At 34.3% G+C, this 10,205-nt stretch overlaps 1 pseudogene; it reads left to right on the forward strand.

The window, feature by feature from the left end:
* LOC144359970 (coadhesin-like) overlaps window positions 1-7,786 on the forward strand; it is a 32,615-nt pseudogene extending 24,829 nt beyond the window's left edge.
* Window positions 7,787-10,205: the final 2,419 nt, after the last annotated feature.

Below are 10,205 nucleotides of genomic sequence, written 5' to 3' on the forward strand. Positions count from 1 at the left end.
CACAGTGGTAGACTTCATATTGTTTATTATGTTTCCTACTTAAAGGGCGGCAGTCGTGCCGCGTGCTATTCAATATTCATAGCGACTTATACAACGTGTTTAAAATACATTGTTTATTTACATGAAATTCTAACACACGCTGCGCGGCGACCACCGCATTTTAATCACGATCCATTTACAGCAAAACAAACATAATTTTGTATTGTACAACAACATGTAATTTGACAGTGCCGAATATTTGAAAATTGTGATTTTCGTCTAATTAAACAGACGTAATACAGATACATAGAGAATTCATGCATTACAGATACATAGAGAATTCATGCATTACAGGTACATGGAGAATTCATGCATTGCAGATACATGGAGAATTCATGCATTACAGGTACATGGAGAATTCATGCATTACAGATACATGGAGAATTCATGCATTACAGGTACATGGAGAATTCATGCATTACAGGTACATGGAGAATTCATGCATTACAGATACATGGAGAATTCATGCATTACAGGTACATGGAGAATTCATGCATTACAGGTACATGGAGAATTCATGCATTACAGATACATGGAGAATTCATGCATTACAGATACATGGAGAATTCATGCATTACAGATACATGGAGAATTCATGCATTACAGATACATGGAGAATTCGTTGAGTGGAAACCCCGGAAAACACTAAACCAGTTGAAAAACACTAAACCTATTGAAAAAGACTAAACCTGTTGAAAAAGACTAAACCTGTTGAAAAAGACTAAACCTGTTGAAAAAACACTAAACCCTTCGTAAAGGGCGAATTATGGATATACCATGATCGTTCAGTTGAGTATTTATGAAAAGAAAGCTAAAGAAAAATCCCTTTATGATCGAGGCCAGGGCCGCAGCTGATTTGGCAGCAGGACGCCCTCTATGTTAGATACTAGTATATCGCGCCCCAGACCAAACATTTTATTTTATTTATTTATATATTTACAAATTATGAACACAGCAATTGGCATATTTTTAGATTATTTAACCCAGATTTAATACATATAATAAACTTAATAGTTTAGATTACATTGAGGGCGCCCTTGTGAAATCAGCTGCCGTCGTGGGTTCTGTTTCATGTTTTCGCTTTCTTTTAATCAAATATTCACTGGACGATTATGGTACACCCATAATACACCCTTTACCTCGGGTTTAGTGTTTTTATTGTCAGGTTTAGTGTTTTTCGACAGGTTTAGTGTTTTTCGACAGGTTTAGTGTTTTCCGGGGTTTCCACTCAACATGGATAATTCATGCATTACAGATACATGGAGAATTCATGCATTACAGATACATGGAGAATTCATGCATTACAGATACATGGAGAATTCATGCATTACAGGTACATGGAGAATTCATGCATTACAGATACATGGAGAATTCATGCATTACAGATACATGGAGAATTCATGCATTACAGATACATGGAGAATTCATGCATTACAGGTACATGGAGAATTCATGCATTACAGATACATGGAGAATTCATGCATTACAGATACATGGAGAATTCATGCATTACAGATACATGGAGAATTCATGCATTACAGGTACATGGAGAATTCATGCATTACAGATACATGGAGAATTCATGCATTACAGATACATGGAGAATTCATGCATTACAGATACATGGAGAATTCATGCATTACAGATACATGGAGAATTCATTCATTACAGATACATGGAGAATTCATGCATTACAGATACATGGAGAATTCATGCATTACAGGTACATGGAGAATTCATGCATTACAGATACATGGAGAATTCATGCATTACAGATACATGGAGAATTCATGCATTACAGATACATGGAGAATTCATGCATTGCAGATACATGGAGAATTCATGCATTATAGGTACATGGAGAATTCATGCATTACAGATACATGGAGAATTCATGCATTACAGGTACATGTACATGGAGAATTCATGCATTACAGGTACCGGTACATGGAGAATTCATGCATTACAGATACATGGAGAATTCATGCATTACAGATACATGGAGAATTCATGCATTACAGATACATGGAGAATTCATGCATTACAGATACATGGAGAATTCATGCATTACAGGTACATGGAGAATTCATGCATTACAGATACATGGAGAATTCATGCATTACAGGTACATGGAGAATTCATGCATTACAGGTACATGGAGAATTCATGCATTACAGGTACATGGAGAATTCATGCATTACAGGTACATGGAGAATTCATGCATTACAGGTACATGGAGAATTCATGCATTACAGGTACATGGAGAATTCATGCATTACAGGTACATGGAGAATTCATGCATTACTGATACATGGAGAATTCATGCATTTACAGATACATGGAGAATTCATGCATTACAGGTACATGGAGAATTCATGCATTTATACAGATACATGGAGAATTCATGCATTACAGGTACATGGAGAATTCATGCATTACAGGTACATGGAGAATTCATGCATTACAGATACATGGAGAATTCATGCATTACAGGTACATGGAGAATTCATGCATTACAGATACATGGAGAATTCATGCATTACAGGTACATGGAGAATTCATGCATTACAGATACATGGAGAATTCATGCATTACAGGTACATGGAGAATTCATGCATTACAGGTACATGGAGAATTCATGCATTACAGATACATGGAGAATTCATGCATTACAGGTACATGGAGAATTCATGCATTACAGGTACATGGAAAATTCATGCATTACAGGTACATGGAGAATTCATGCATTACAGGTACATGGAGAATTCATGCATTACAGGTACATGGAGAATTCATGCATTACAGGTACATGGAGAATTCATGCATTACAGGTACATGGAGAATTCATGCATTACAGGTACATGGAGAATTCATGCATTACAGATACATGGAGAATTCATGCATTACAGGTACATGGAGAATTCATGCATTACAGGTACATGGAGAATTCATGCATTACAGATACATGGAGAATTCATGCATTACAGATACATGGAGAATTCATGCATTACAGGTACATGGAGAATTCATGCATTACAGGTACATGGAGAATTCATGCATTACAGATACATGGAGAATTCATGCATTACAGATACATGGAGAATTCATGCATTACAGATACATGGAGAATTCATGCATTACAGATACATGGAGAATTCATGCATTACAGATACATGGAGAATTCATGCATTACAGGTACATGGAGAATTCATGCATTACAGATACATGGAGAATTCATGCATTACAGGTACATGGAGAATTCATGCATTACAGGTACATGGAGAATTCATGCATTACAGATACATGGAGAATTCATGCATTACAGATACATGGAGAATTCATGCATTACAGGTACATGGAGAATTCATGCATTACAGGTACATGGAGAATTCATGCATTACAGATACATGGAAAATTCATGCATTACAGGTACATGGAGAATTCATGCATTATAGGTACATGGAGAATTCATGCATTACAGATACATGGAGAATTCATGCATTACAGATACATGGAGAATTCATGCATTACAGGTACATGGAGAATTCATGCATTACAGATACATGGAGAATTCATGCATTACAGATACATGGAGAATTCATGCATTACAGATACATGGAGAATTCATGCATTACAGGTACATGGAGAATTCATGCATTACAGGTACATGGAGAATTCATGCATTACAGATACATGGAGAATTCATGCATTACAGATACATGGAGAATTCATGCATTACAGGTACATGGAGAATTCATGCATTACAGATACATGGAGAATTCATGCATTACAGATACATGGAGAATTCATGCATTACAGATACATGGAGAATTCATGCATTACAGGTACATGGAGGTAACACAAACATTGTATTTTACATACATGGTATACAGTGCATGAAGTCCATTCCACACATGACTTGTGTCCGTAACTTTGACACACTCAATGTGATATTTTTTGCAGGCAACCCAAGGTCAATGACACCAGTCTTATTATTGACCAAAACCTCAACAAGGACTATCCTTATGACATCTATGATGTAAGTTTGTTCCAGCAATTTCCAACCATGGACAATGATACATTTACTCTTGATATCTGGAATTTACTGCCATATACAGAATACAGTATTTTCATGACAGCACAGCATGGATATTGGCAAGTTGGTAATCATTCAAAACAGTTGGTGGTGAGAACTGTTGGACTGTGTGAGTATGTAATTATATATTGTTCATGAACTCTTCTATCCAGGGAACTGCTACATAGATGCAATGCAAAGAGCTGATTAGTTTCTGATTAATATCTTGCATGTTAATTACCAGTAACTAATTTGCATATGATAATTAGTCAGTTTTTATCTTTGTCATTAAGCAATCATTGCATTTGAATGAAAATTAGTACATAGGCGCTTAATATCACAATAATTACTCATCAAATTTCAATAACACTTGTTATTAGGATGCTCCAGGGTAATCCATAGATGTGATTAGTTTAGGGTTAAAAACCATGCATACCCATTAGTTGATTCAATAAATTGGTCAATTTCCAGTGTCCCAAAAAATCAGATTTAAATTAAACTTGTTGCACAGGTTCTCTGGGATGTACAATCTAATATATTCTTTTTTGTTTTAACAAACAAATCTATATTATTCAGTTTTCTATTAATTTTAAATATTCTCGATTTTCACTTCATATGCCTCAAATACTCTCTTCACATTTTTAGTAACAATCGTTCCCACCTAACTTTTAGGCAGCATTTTCTGCATAAAATGTTTTTAAATATTTTTGCATTGTTTTAATATTTTTATATTGACTTTAGATATTGCATCATTAGTTTGTATCCTGGATGGATATTTGTTATTTTATTATAATCTTGATTCTCAATGGGCAAGGTTTTAATAGTTACACTATGTTTTGCATTGCTGTCTATTTCTCAAGTAAATATTCTCTAATGATGTGATGCATGATGTGTCTGTCACATATATTTTTAGGTCCGCTGTCGTTGTAATGACAGACTGAGACTATGCATATAGGTGTTTGTCCATCGTCGACCATAACTGATTGCATTTTCGCCTTCTTGAAAATTACTAGCTCAATTGCTTTGATACTTGGTATTTTAAGGTATCTTGGGTGTTCATTTTGTAATGACATCTTCAGGATTTTTGTATTTTTTTGGTGAAATGATATTTGACGTCTTCTTGAAAACTACCTGCTTTGATACTTGTATGTAGGTACCCTGGGTGAACCTCTGTCAGATTTGTTCATTTCATAACAATATCTTCAATTCTCTATTTTTGGCAAATATTTTTGTAATTTTTGGTGAAAAAGGCTTTTTTCATTTTTTTTTGAGAAGTACCAGCCTGATTGCTTTGATATGTTATATTTAAGTACCTTTGGTGGACCTCTATCAGTTTTGTTCATTTCATGTTGAAATGTAATTTTTGGTAAAAAAAATGTTATCTTTGAATTTTCCTTGAACACTACAACACGATTGAAAGATTTCGGCATTCCCATGATGTATCCCTAGGAGGGAAAGATGTATAATAATAAGGATATAACAAGGATACTGGAAAGTATGCACTCAGACAGTACGTGGTCGCATCAAGCTCTGCTGTACGTCAGTCGAATACTTCTGTCGTACTGTACTGTCTAAGTGCATACTTTCCAGTTTATTTGAAATAACCTCATATTATTATATTTCCAAAGTAAGGTATTTGATCTCATATAAAAGCTTTTTGTTTGACGCTTACCCGGTAATATCAAGGTCATGACATCCTTGAAAGAATCAACTAAAATACAAGTAATAATAGCATGTGTTTATAAATGCAGTGTTAGTCTTGCTGAGAGTTCACTTCTTTCAAGATCTTAATCACATATCACTATATGGTGTTAGGAAATTTGTATGCCGTTAACTTTAATTCCTTGACTATATATACCTGATATCGCATGAATATAATGTACGGTAATAGGCTAAAATAATCTTGAAAATGTGTCTAGTTATGACTAGTATTGATAATAAAATATATGATGTTATCTAAGTCTACCTAATTGTAAAACCTTTATACATCATTAATGTAACATTTGCTAAAAATGTCTGAATTCTCAAAATTTAGGTTGAATACAATATTTATTCATTTTGGTGGCAATACATCTATCTAGAGTTGTTCTAGAACAGTGGACCAGATTCTTTATGTCAGCCAGTGTAATGGATTGCATTGTGTTTTAACATTCTATCTTTCTGTGTCTGTAGCATACCCAGCAGCACCTTTACCTGTGAATATTGAATTAGCAAACTACGCTGTTGAGAAGCAGTACAAAGCGGTGATAACATGGACTAGAAGTACATCACTACAGTACGGCAAAGCTACTAAGTATCACCTTATGGTTAAAGATGTGACAACAAATATCAAAGAACCTTGGATCTCTGTTGCTAATATGACTGAAGAAATCACTGGGTATGAACTACGCTAACAAATTGTAATTTGAATTTGTGAATTTTAGCACAAGGGAGTTTTTGACTTCGCTATGTTGTCTGCACTGTATCTGTGGGAAAAGTTTGTTGCCTCAATAATAATAATTTATCTCTATAATCTTGCCTATCTAATAAACCTTTGCACACAGTACATTGCAGTATATATTTCCTGCCATACTAAAAGTAGATTTTGTTAAAAATCAAAGCATATTCAATGTATAATTTAGTCGGACATCTTAATTAAGTTGACCCTTTGACCTAGATTTTCATTTGCATTGTGAAATATGGGAATATTTTTATTTTGTTGACACCTTGACATGTACGTTTACTAGATTTTTGTTACTGTGCCATCCATCTTTGGTATGTTGCATTTGGTTTTTAGTCCCTTTTGGTATGTTCCTGTCACTGTTGTCATCTGGCAAGTTTCAAATACTTATTTATGGAATTGCGGTATTTTCGCCTCAGCAAAAAAATTCCAGAATTGATAATATAGAGAATCACACACACACACACATACCATAGATCTCAGTTTTTTAAAGTCTATGCACACACACAAAATACAATTTTAAACACAATTCTTGAGGAGTGGATTGCCAAAATAGCGACAGATTGTCACTGTTGTGACATTGAAAATCACAGCAAAGTAATGTTGCTATTGTCTGCTAATGTTCTCTTTCACACGCTGTAATGCGGTCTATGATTACTGTAGTTATTTATTTATTTTTCAGTTCTAGTCATGAAAAACGCTAATAATGTGTGGCTGTGATTAATTGCTGCAGAATCATTTAATTTGAAATTTAATGTGTTTTATTCTCAGGTATTTGTTACGAAATAGTAAACGAATTGACCTGGAGCATAAGGTGTACATGGTGAAGGTGGTTGCAAGTAATGAATAAGGAGATAGTAAAGCTGCAGTGTGTTTATATTATATCGATTACAATACATGTGAGTTACGTGAAACTCTTTAAATACAAAGTCACCATTCACAATTTCAAAGCTGCATCTTTTTATTTTTTATGCAAATCTGTAGCCACATTGGTCCAAATTTAAAGAAATTGTCGGAAAATACATTAAACTGCCAAAATGGGCATCCATATTTTGGGCCATTGTAATCTCACTGCAACGTGAACTTATTTTTCTTTTTTTTTCTATTTTTCAGATGGTGCTGTTGTCCTCTTTGTCTCATCCACAGCCACTACCTGTGTGTCTATATTGTGTTACTTGCATATCTTTCCATTAGTGATGTTATACATGTACCTTCAATTTTACCTGGACTGAATTCTGCCTATAGAGGGCAGTATTTATCCTGATCTGTTTTTGTTTTTCATACAAAATAGAAGTGTAATACAGTGCACATGAGTGTATTTTTAATAATAGTAATGATGTTTTTTCTTTTTAACTTCTATATACTATACATTGTATAGTATAATTATTGTGGACTAATTGCAAAACTATTTTTTTTAAACAGATCACATGTTCAGGTTATTTTATATATCCTAAAATTTACATTTATAAAACTTAATATTTCTGAAAGCTGGATTTCCCAAAACAAACTGAACAATGCCTGCCCAGCCATTATTCAACCGCCATTTTTTATATTATTCTGTTATATATGGCAGGTAAATGAAAACAATTAACCTAGATATACTTAATTTCCGAATTTCATTGATTTTTCACTTCATTGTTAAGTAATGAGAGTTTGTTAAATTGTTCGTTTCTGTGTGAAAGTTTTGTTTAATGTTCACAGATGTTCATTTGTTTGTTACTATGGTAACAGCACAAATAAAAGAGTATAGTTGCTCACTTTTAATCTTTTAATATACTCATGGTACAATATATAATTATCTTGTAAACAATCGTTCTTATTTTATGGATAACAGGCTTGTTTCTATCAAATGACAATCATAGGTCCTCTGTCAAGTTCAATAAAAGATTGTATGTGAATGAAGCTTAGCCAGTTGCCAAGGGTTGATCTTGAGTGTTTGGTATTCTCTCTCAGGGTAGGAGACAATCTTCTATCCTCATGCAGGGAAGAAGGCAATCTACTGCTCTCAACCCAGCCTAGGAAGTTGTGAGTACCTACTCGCAAATGCACCTAAAAAATACGTCTATGCGAGTAAAAACCATTTAAATATACGCATTTAGCTTGCAGTTTTCATAAAATACTTTGCACGATCTTTGAATAATTTACGATGTACTCGGAAAGTCTAGTTTCAGGCGCATGGCAAGTGTCACGAGAGAAGACAGATTATGCCTCAGAACGTGGTAAACTGGTCGAAAAAAAAGAAAGTCTGACTGAACATAGCGCCTCATCAAGACACATTCACGCACATGATAAATTCTTTGCCGGACCTGTTGAAGCAAGTTCACTCGCCAAAGCATTCCGAAAATCAGCTGACCACAGTGTTGATAAAACTGTAGCTGAATTAAAAATCAAGTTCAACATAGCATATATAATTGCTAAACATGAAATACCGTATTCGATGTTTCCAAAGTTACTGCTACTTCACCGTAAAAATTGGGTTGACATAGACCCAACATGCGATAATACACACAAATGCGCTGAAATTATAGCGAATATCACAGATGGAATGAAAAGGGAGTTATCGAGCAGCATTAAAAATGCCAACTACATTTCCATTCTTATCGATGGTGACACCGATAACGCTGCAAAGGAATGCAAAATCGTGTACGTACGACGTGTCGACAAAAATGGGAAGGCGACAGTGAATCTGATCAGGCAAAAAGAGGTTGAACACACACATGCAAAAATGACCACACTCGTATTCAGGAAACCATGCCAAATTTTGCAAAACGATGCCCAAATTATAACATGATGTTCAGTTAACAGAACTTTGAGTTACGCGCATATACATTTTTGTTTTTGTTGAACGTCCACATTTAGTAATTTTATTTTGATTTATTTAAACTTTATTTAAAGAAGTGGGCCATAGTACAATAAAGTAATTTTTATTGGATTCTGTGTAGAGGCAAGCAAATTCAACGACATACATAATGTTCCCATGAACCATTGACAACCAATTTCTTAACAAGATATAAAGATTTCTAACGAGGCTGAATTTCTAATATGACTTGGCAAGTTATTCCATAGCTTTGCCCCTCTGTATTGAAATGTCCTCTGACCTTGTGTGTTAATAAATAAATAAATATAGATGTTTTCCATATAAAAAGCATAAATTATTATTAAGAGAGAAACCTTTACTATACCTATGAATTTGGGGATAGGTCTGAACATCTCATTTAAATATAAAAGCGCCAAGTTGTCGGTTGCCATGTACATAAAGATACCTAGAAAATCTGAAATTCTGTAGTCAGTAAGCAAGATACCATGTCCTTGAACAGCATTGGCTAAAGTTATATTAAATCACCCAAACTGCCCCTTTTTAATTATTTCACCATTATAGTTAACTAGAAAATCTTCACCAACATTATTTAGCTATTGACAGGATCCAATGAGCATAGATTTTGATTTAGATGTGTTGATTGACATGTAATTGCAATTAACCCAACGCAAAATTGGCCAAACATCATCATGCATTTTGTGATAACATTGATACTTGGTTCAGAAGATAACTGTGTTTTATCATCGGCATATATATGGAACCGTTCCCAAGAAATAATGGAAGGTCATTTATAAATAGAACAATAATGGTCGCAAAATTAAACCCTGTGGTAC

This window comes from Saccoglossus kowalevskii, chromosome 6 (assembly GCF_978046115.1).
Source record: "Saccoglossus kowalevskii chromosome 6, keSacKowa6.1, whole genome shotgun sequence".
In the NCBI taxonomy this organism is placed as follows: domain Eukaryota; kingdom Metazoa; phylum Hemichordata; class Enteropneusta; family Harrimaniidae; genus Saccoglossus; species Saccoglossus kowalevskii.